The 9,623-nt window shown below is 41.5% G+C and overlaps 1 pseudogene; it reads left to right on the top strand.

The window, feature by feature from the left end:
* Positions 1 to 6,189, top strand: part of LOC116848803 — a 16,823-nt pseudogene extending 10,634 nt beyond the window's left edge.
* Positions 6,190 to 9,623: the final 3,434 nt, after the last annotated feature.

Genomic DNA, 9,623 nt, shown 5'->3' with positions numbered 1-9,623 from the left:
TCTCTCTCTCTCTCTCTCTCTCTCTCTCTCTCTCTCTCTCTCTCTCTCTTTGGGAAATGTGCCGCTAAAATGCCTCGTGAACAAAGTAGTTGCATTGTCTCGATTTATGTTACCCAAATTTGGCGAGCTAAAAGTGCGATCGTGTCCTAAATAAATTCGCCTTACGGGATATAGAAAACTCTCATTTTCCCTTTCGCTCTAGTCAACTCTTAAATTCTAATCCGTAAATAAAACTATTCGAGAAAAAGAAAGTTTTTTTCGTAAAATCGGAAATAACAGTTTCAGATGAAATAATAATTTGTTTCTCGACGGTATGGAAGAGACATTGCAATTAAACGAAACCGGGGTGAGCCCCAAATACGACTATATTGATGCGCTAATCGATATGGACCTCAAAAAGGGCAAATTGATAAAGATAATTGCTTATAGTATCTTAATGATAATATCGGGGACTGGAAATATTGCTATGCTAGTAATGACTATAATACGAAAACAAAAGTCCAAGTTCCGGATAAACATCCTGGTGATGCACCTGGCAATAGCTGACCTCTTTGTAAGTGCTGACTATCGAATACTGTCAACAATATAATAATTAAAGTAATTAAACAATAATACAATATATAAAGATACATGCGGTAGAACGCAAAGTTAGATGATATAATTTTACAGTCCCTTGTATAAACTAATAAATCAATTACAAACGGATCCATTCATTTTTTTTTCAGGTGACGTTTCTGATGATGCCGTTAGAAATCGGATGGTCGATTACGGTGTCATGGGAAGCGGGAGATGCGATGTGTCGTATAATGTGTTTCTTCAGAATATTTGGCCTGTACCTTTCATCTTTCGTAATTGTCTGCATAAGTATAGACAGGTGCATAGTGTATCTTAATAAACGATTGGATGTTCCTAGAACCTCGCCAAGGGCATCCGTCGATTCATTGTTTAAAATTAGTTATCCAATACTGAATAGAGCAACTATTTAATTAGTGACCATACAATCGACTTTTGCGAGCTTTTTTCATTCAAGTCGATACTTCCTCGAAATTTATCGAAGCGTTAATAACTTTTCAATAAATTTTCAGATATTATGCGGTAATGCGACCGCTCCAGATATTGGACGTTCACAGAAGAGGAAAGATAACTCTGATTTTCGCGTGGGTGGGCTCCATGTTGTGTTCCTTTCCGCAGGTGCGCCAACTTGTGAATAATTTCTAACGATGTTTATAGCCACGTTGAGTAATTTATTCCGTGCTTAACTTTCTGCAGATATTAGTATTCCATCTCGAGGTGCGTCCCGGTTACACTTATGTCACACAGTGTACAACACTCAACACTTACCCGTCGCACGTGCACGAACTGTTGTACTTTTTGTTCGGAATAACGACAGTATTCTGGTTTCCTCTGTGCGTGATGTTTTACACCTATACCAGAATATTCGTGGAGATCTACCGCAGATCCAAAGAAGGTATAATCGACGCAATCTTGTACCAAGAACGTTCAAAATTTATCTCACAGATTTATATTATTCTTCGAGATAAAGATACACGGCAAAATAGTTCGGATCGTAGAACTAAATAGAAATCAGGTAAAAATTCGGCGACATAGAATGACATATCCCTGTTACCGCAATTAAAAGCATTTATGTCTGAACATTCAGCTGTGTTCAAACTGGATTGCAATGATTGACAGAAATCTTCCTGCCCCTTACCGATCTTTTCCCCTACTCTTACCAAACAACTTTACCAAAAATACAATCATGAAACTGACAAAACTATTTTTCCCGTATATATATTGTTATGCCGTCTAAAACTCGTCTGTAAATCGGAGGTGAAACGTACGACAAATTAAAGGAGCATTTTTTACAGATAGAATACGCCGTTCATCGATCGGATTCCTCAGTCGAGCGCGAGTGCGCACTTTAAAAATGACAATAACCATTATCGTGGTTTTCATCATCTGCTGGATCCCTTACTCCTTACTAAGCTTGTGGTAAGTACTATTAATTCTGTCGGACTCATTACGCGATACTTCGACAATCGTGCGAGTACGATGTCTTGACGTACGAAACAGTGTGGTAATCGTCGAATGTGGGCTTATAATGTGAAAGACGAAACAAATATCGCCGATACGACCATCATTCGCGATCGTGATCGATACGGGTGTCGTGTGAATCACGTTTTGTAGCAAAAGAAAATGATAAGATTACATCCCGGATTAAGTTGAACTTCGAACTGTACAAGTATTACATTGTCGAACGCATTCAAAACAGGTATTGCATTGATCAATCGTCATTCCGGAAAGTCGACCAACGCATTCTGAAGGCTCTCTTTTTATTTACGTGCACAAACCCCTGCATGAATCCCATCATCTACGGTATCTTCAATATACGAGAAAGGACCAAAGTAAGTATTTTTTCACCATAGGATAGACGGCATTGCGCTTGTCGATGCGTAATTTCTTAACAGAGCTTCTCATCGACAACATCCGTTAATTTTACATTTTGTTTTTCCACAAGTGACTCTATTACAATGGACACTATTATAGATAACGTTGCATATCGATCTCATAGCAGATGTTAATATCAATAAAACATACGACTATGGTTTGAGCGTGAAATAGAATCCGAGCCAAGACAAACTCCTATAATTGTCATTCTAATTCGATTATTCGCGCTTGATCTATCATTCTACTACTGCTCAATACGATAACTGCACTATACGATAAATGTAACAAGTATCTTCGCCTCACTGCATGAAACGAAGCAAAAACAAACCACTTAAATTTGAAAAGAAAAAAAAACAAAAGAATATTTACACTTTTCTGGCTCACTTTTAGTGTAGTGTCATTAAGAGTCGGCATGTTTTTACACTAATCACAACACGTATTCGTTTCTTTTCTCCACTGACAAGTTGAAGTTAGCTAACACTCATTTTATCGCGTGTACTTACAGACAAATCTTCAATCCTATCCCCCTTTGATGCCCATCTATGCAACTGTAGAACTTCCGGTTGTCGCGTATGCCAAAGATTCCATCTTCACCGTTTTCTTAATAGCCTTGCCGATTCTCCTTAACTCCCCAACTTCATATAACAGACGTTCATCGCGCGATCACGGTAAATATGCGTTCCTTATAACAACTAATAACACATTGTCAACAGCACGAATTACACTTCCACCGGGTACCCATGTATATGTAGTCATTTGTGGTCTCTCGTTGAGATATCACAATATTGTTGCAAATATTGTAGTAAAAATAATAACAAAATTCTTTTATATGTAAAATATGTATGGACTGTATAGGATTATGAAGGAAATTATTATATATTTGTTTGGAAATGTTACACATGTTTGACTTTTTATTGCAAAATATTGCAATTACTTGAATATTTTTCATAAAATATATCAGGTAGACCATCAAATTATCTATTATCTATTTTCATAGTAATTTATACTAGAACATTGAAAAAAGAAATATAACTTCAACGTAATTTTTACTACATTATTTTCTCCGTGCACTGAGTTTCCTCGCGCATATCACTTCTTCCATCTGTCATGTAAATTTCTTCGTTCTAGGCGCCGAAGCGAGCAGCCACCATCGAGACCAGAATCACGCCGCTGTCCCTGTCGACTTCTCGATTGACAATGAACCCGACGTTCACCAAATCGGACGGGTGCATTTAGACGAGCGAGCCAGCATGCAGATGACGCGACACCTCATATATGCATCTTTCTCGCGGACATGATTCTTCCTTTCCTTAGTGATAATTGCATGATCACATATCAACTATGCGTTACGCCGTAACGGTCGTGTCTTTGCAGATGCGAAGTACTGCGTTCATACCGTCCAAATGCAATGCAATGTAGCGCCATGTGCACAAGGCCAATCGAAAAGTTTTTAGCTTTGTTCTGATGTACTATGTCAGACTATATAGAGTTACGAGTTGTGTTAAAAAGCTGCTGTAATCAACTGAGCTTCGCTCGGCTGAGAAAAGAAGATCTCGACGATCCTTCCGAAAATTTGCCATGATCGGTTGGAAAAACGCATTTATATTATTTGGTTAATCATTCTCTCTCTCTCTCTCTCTCTCATCCTTAGACGTATTTATTTCAAATAGCTAAAAAACTGAACTAATCGAATTACTTTATGCGTACGACGCTTTATGAGTAACGAGTTTGTTACATACATAAATTAGGCTTGGCTGCGCGGTATATTCGTAACGTCGTTTATTTAGGATAAATAATGAATGACCAGAGAGACGTTCGCTGAGTCCCAGTCTCAGCATCCCGACACGGCTGGAACGCAGTTAACGACACGGCCAAGATGACGATAAGAGACGAAATGGGCCCTTTCGTTACGTGCGTTCGCAACGCGTACAGCAACGTGTTACGATGTAGATGAGAAGCACGGCACAATATTCGAAGCATTTCGCCACAATATAATCGGTCGAGAGGATTACGAGTTGATTCATGGTCTTCACGGACGACTAGCAAACGCTACCCACAGAGGCCCCATCGTTTTTAGCTTTTCCCATTTCCTACCATTTCTCGAAACATGTTGTACATCGTAAAGGAAACTAGTCTTCGCACAGCTTTGAAACTGGTGTGTATATGTGGGACCACTTTCTACACACGCGCAACTGGCACACCAGCGACATGAATTCAGTAAAAGTGTACAAGACGAGCATCAACGAAGTGCTGAGAAAAGAGGAATGCCCTGATAAACAAGTCGACATTGTTCTCCCGTACTTGAGACCGATTTATTTCCCGGTCATACAAAAATTCGGCCCGCGACTCGACCGATCGGTACCACTTCCGACGAGGACGAGACGACTGAAGAGGCTGATGCATCTGCGGACCAGAACCGCAGTAGTCCGGAACCAGCCGTTTCGTCCATTAGCGGTAATCGCCTCAATCGTCATCGGCCCGGTCATAAGGAACCCTCCGACAAGAAGAAGCCGCGTGGCTATCGCCCTGGACGCGATGATACCGATGCCAGTTATTCCAACTCGCATCGTCCTGACCGCGACTACAAGCGACCTGACAGGAACCCGTCCAATTACGTGTTCAACTTGAAGTCCGACGAACTGGACGAGACGGAATCAACGACGGACACAGACGATGGATATCACGATCTTGTCAAGTCTGGGCGACCTGAATCGAAAGGATCCACGGAATCCAAACGACTCTACGAGCCGGGTTTGCGTGCTGACAAAGGACGCGATTCTTCAAGTGAACGAGGACTTAACATCGACCCAGTGAATGGAGTTCGTTCGACAAAAATACAGCCATAGAACCGTACGATCAGAATGGATCTGAACCTGACGGTGACCGATCTGGACACAAGCCAAGGTTACCTAGAAGAGGCGACATTGGAATTCAAAGTCTAGATGAGAAAAGTGGGTGGAATATGATTAATCGAGTCGATTAATTAGGTTTTGTTCAACACGTTTTCACGCTCGGTATTTTTCAGTTTGTTTGATCGACACTAACATCGTGAAGGCCCTAAACGAATTAATCGACGCCACTAAGAAGATGTAGAAGGAATTGGAGCAAAACGTAAGTATGCGCGAAGCGACTATATCGTTGCATTCCTGTGCGTTAAACATTTGAGTTAATCAAACGATGAATGTACAATAAATCGATTTGAGAATTCGCTTCAAAAGTAGAGCGCGATAAGTATGACGAACGTAAACGTAAATATTTGTCCCGATTGCAAAACGAAAGTTTTTCATTCTTTTTTTGGACGTAAGAGATCGCAGTTGTGACACTCCTATCGCAAAATGTCTCACGAAGAAAGTGCGCGCGCGCGACTCGAAAAGTAATTTGCAACTCATCGTCTTTTGCAGAAACTGGAAACCCAACAACTTCGTCGTTTGATCGAAAACTGCGCGGCGTGTCGTGCACCCACCGGTGAGTGACGTTTCGTCGTATTGAAAGGAACATGTACTCGAAAATAATAGTCCCCCCTAACATAGAAGTTAGCCAAAGCCGCCTCGTATTTAATGTCGATCGACGACTCTGTCACACCTATCGATTGATTTTACTTAATCTCGCGCGTATTATCCTCCACCTCTTCGAACTGGTCTGTACGTGGTAGTTGTCAGCGGCGACACCTATTTATATGTGCAACGAGTTGTATCAAACAATCTTACAACGCAATAAATGCCTGTTGTTAGAAAAATTCGACTTAGTTAGCTTTTTGAGTCGCATCGATATCTTTTTTGTAGTTGCTGAGAAATAAACAATAAATGCTAGCGGTATGTAAGAGCCTGCCCGCGATGTCGAGACGTACTCGCGCTCCTACGCTTGACCTAAAGCGGTGGTATTATTTGTACTATTATAAAACACTAATGCCAATAGAATAAACTATTGAAAAGTCAATGCTTTTTGAATGACATTAATATGTTTTGTAGTTGCCGAGAAATAAACAATAAATGTTAGCGGCGTGTAAGAGCCTGCACACATATAATGCTCAAATTAAAATTATTTCCTTCTCTTTTATCCAACTCAGTGTTCCCATGCAAAATATTGTTATAGTTACAGTGGCCAGAAAACGTGAACCTGAAAATTCTTCTGGAATTACGAGTAACGCAATGCGTCAATGGCTGAGCGAGATGTTTCTTTAACGATAAGATCGCCGCTAACTCGCCTCTGTGTCTACCGCTGCGATTGTTTATCGCCTGTAGTGAGACAAGAACAGATAGTATTGATTATCTGTCTTTGTCTAACTAACGTCAAGAATCATGGACATTACTTTTTTACTCACTGAGACAATTCGTGCACATTGGCTACGTAGTTTATGTGCACGGTTAGTTAGAGACGCTGTAATGTTTTACGATAATCGAGAAAAAATTACGAAACTAATCGGTCGCCGTGGCAAGCCCCGTGCCAGCTAAATCCTGCCGAACCTTCATGAGAAGGGCATCCCTCTCATCTCTCCTCACTCTCTTGCCCGCGCTCTAAACTCGAGATATCGGACTATCCGTTAAACGCGTGTTCACGCTAATATGAGTTAAATCGTGCGCGACATACATATGTATATTATATTGTTTTATATATAAATTACAACGTTCTAGCTAGAATAAATTATTAAAATCTACGCAGTAATTTCGAGAGAGGAAATATGAGAGAGAAAAAGGGGAAAAGAGGGAGGAAGAAAGAGAAGGGTGGAGAGACGGGGTCTCACTTATCTATCTATATACCTTAGGGAAATGCACGAGTGTGACTCCGCGCGTCCACCGCAGACTCGAAACTTCGCTTTTGACGACGTAAAATGTCGCCCCCTGCGGATTACGGTGGAGAGAGACGCGGGAGGGTCTCGAGAACTTTCGCTGTACCTCCTAAACTAATAGCGTGTTCGACTGACCCTGGGTTAATCGCTCCGAGAGCGATTAATGACGTCATTGGTTTCTACTAGCCAATCATAAAACTTATAAGTACTTGTTCGACCAATGAACGTAGGTTGAATAACCCAGAGTGGGTTAACCCAAAGCCAGTCGAACATGCTATAAAATGCGTTCACTGACGCGACGCGACGCAATGCGCGCGTGTGTGGCAGTGAATCGTTCAAAAGTCACTACTTAAGGCAATTGGGTACGCCTCGAGCGAAAAAAAAGAGGAAAAAAATTGAGAATACGTGTTCTTTGCGAGAAAGGACACTTCGCGGATCAATTGGCTGGGTTGCGGTCCAGCTGAGCGCTTTATTGTCTCGTTTACATCGAACATTTGATATTAACTTATACAGCAAAAATGCCGAAAATACAGACTAGAAACGTTCTAAAGATGTGTGATATCACATATTTCTAAGATGTCTCTGAGATGTATTTTGAACATTGTATAGAAAATAGTAACTTTCTATCAAATAATTTTAATATTACAACACATGTCAACGACAATGTTTTCAGTCGATACATCTTCTTGATGAGTATTATACTATAATAGACCGTTATATAATACATACATTGTCGACATTGAGATTATTTAATAGAAAGTTATTATTTAGTTTCAGTCGTTCGATGTAAACTAGGCATATATGACACTCGGTCGGAAACAGTCCTCGTCTTGGTCGAATAAGCATTATCGTTATAATCGTCATCTTTTCTTCTCTATCTACCAAGGCTTCACGACCGCAGTCGACTCCAGTGAACGATGATTCGGCGAACCGTTTCTCGACCTATCTGACTACAAACTAACTTATTCAGCACCATAACACCGCCGCTCTTTGATGATGCGACAATATAATTGCGTGAAATTATTCGCCAGCGATAGTGTCTATATTTTTCTCTTCACTGATGTCTCGCGCTCCGTCGATAGAGAGAAAAAGGGAGAATTTTTTGCGACTCGTTAAAAATTCAAACGACTCGATCGTTCAACGAATGATAACACGCGCGCATTCAGTTGATCGAAATCGAACGGCGATACGTGGGTGTTTGTAATCTCCATCGGCAGCAAGGGTAGTGGTGGATTCGCACCTCTACTCGTTACCGAAAAGTAATGTTGTTGGAAAATAACGTACACGAGTATAAAAAAAGCTGAAGATCAGGTAAAAGTGCATTGCGCTCTTAGCGCTCCACCGTCCAAAAACTGGGCGAAATAATTCGCTCGCCTAGAACTTTGAGTAGTTGATGGAGAAGATTCTACTGAAAAACGTAATTATAAAGTTAACTCGATGAAGACCAACCTTCGAGCGCGTGAGATATAACGTAACGCGGATTACGCTATCGATAAAAAAAGACGTCGTCGTCATCGTTCTCGTTGTTGTCGTCGTCGTTGTCGTCGTCGTCGTCGTCGTCGTCGTCGTCGTCGTCGTCGTCGTCGTCGTCGTCGTCATAACTTGAGGTAAGCCCGTTATTGTAGATAGTCTATTGCGACTGCTCGCACCAATGTTTCCTTTGTCTTGTCCCAACGAAGGGGTCAGTATTTTTCCTTGGTGTTTTTTCGTGCGTGATTTCGCGCTCTAGAACGGTTCTCGTGAGCAGCAAAGAACGCAGATTGAGAGAATCACTGGCACCCAGAAGAGAGATACACAGACAGGGTATTCGTGAAGGAGGGTGGTAACTCTGACCTCACTTGGAAGGGAGAAGTTCATCACAACAGAGCAGAGGTATCTATCACGGGCGCCTCATATGGCATTGTGGCTCGACGACAATCGCAGTTCATGCGTTGTACACGCGCGTGTCTCAAATCAAATAAGACAAATTCAGAGTACCGAAACTCCACTCGGTCTCTGACGCTATTCCAAACTAGAAATTATTCAATGTGCTGTAATGACTCCTGTACACAGGACGCGGTAATGCTTGCCGCGCGACGAAAGTCCGCGCGACAGCCAATCAATATGTTGTTTTTCTCTAAAAGCTAGAAGGTTATTACGCAAAGTAGCATATTGATTGGCTATTGCGCAAACTTCCGCCGCACGGCAAGCATTACCGCGTCCTGTATGCAGGAGCTATAAGACCATAACGTAACCACATTCATAGCGGAGAGACAGTGCCTTACAACCACTGGGAAATGTCTCAGGTCAACTCGAACATATTTTTCTCCATGATAGAAATGGCCGTAACATGAGAGGCGGTTGGCCAACCCAACTAGTATTTGCAATCGACCAGAAGATCTCGGGAGGT

This window comes from Odontomachus brunneus, unplaced genomic scaffold (assembly GCF_010583005.1).
Source record: "Odontomachus brunneus isolate Ranch 3 - 2012 unplaced genomic scaffold, Obru_v1 Obru_scaffold_100, whole genome shotgun sequence".
In the NCBI taxonomy this organism is placed as follows: domain Eukaryota; kingdom Metazoa; phylum Arthropoda; class Insecta; order Hymenoptera; family Formicidae; genus Odontomachus; species Odontomachus brunneus.
The sequence above is the reverse complement of the archived record's forward strand: the minus strand, read 5'-3'. Positions and strand labels throughout refer to the sequence as shown.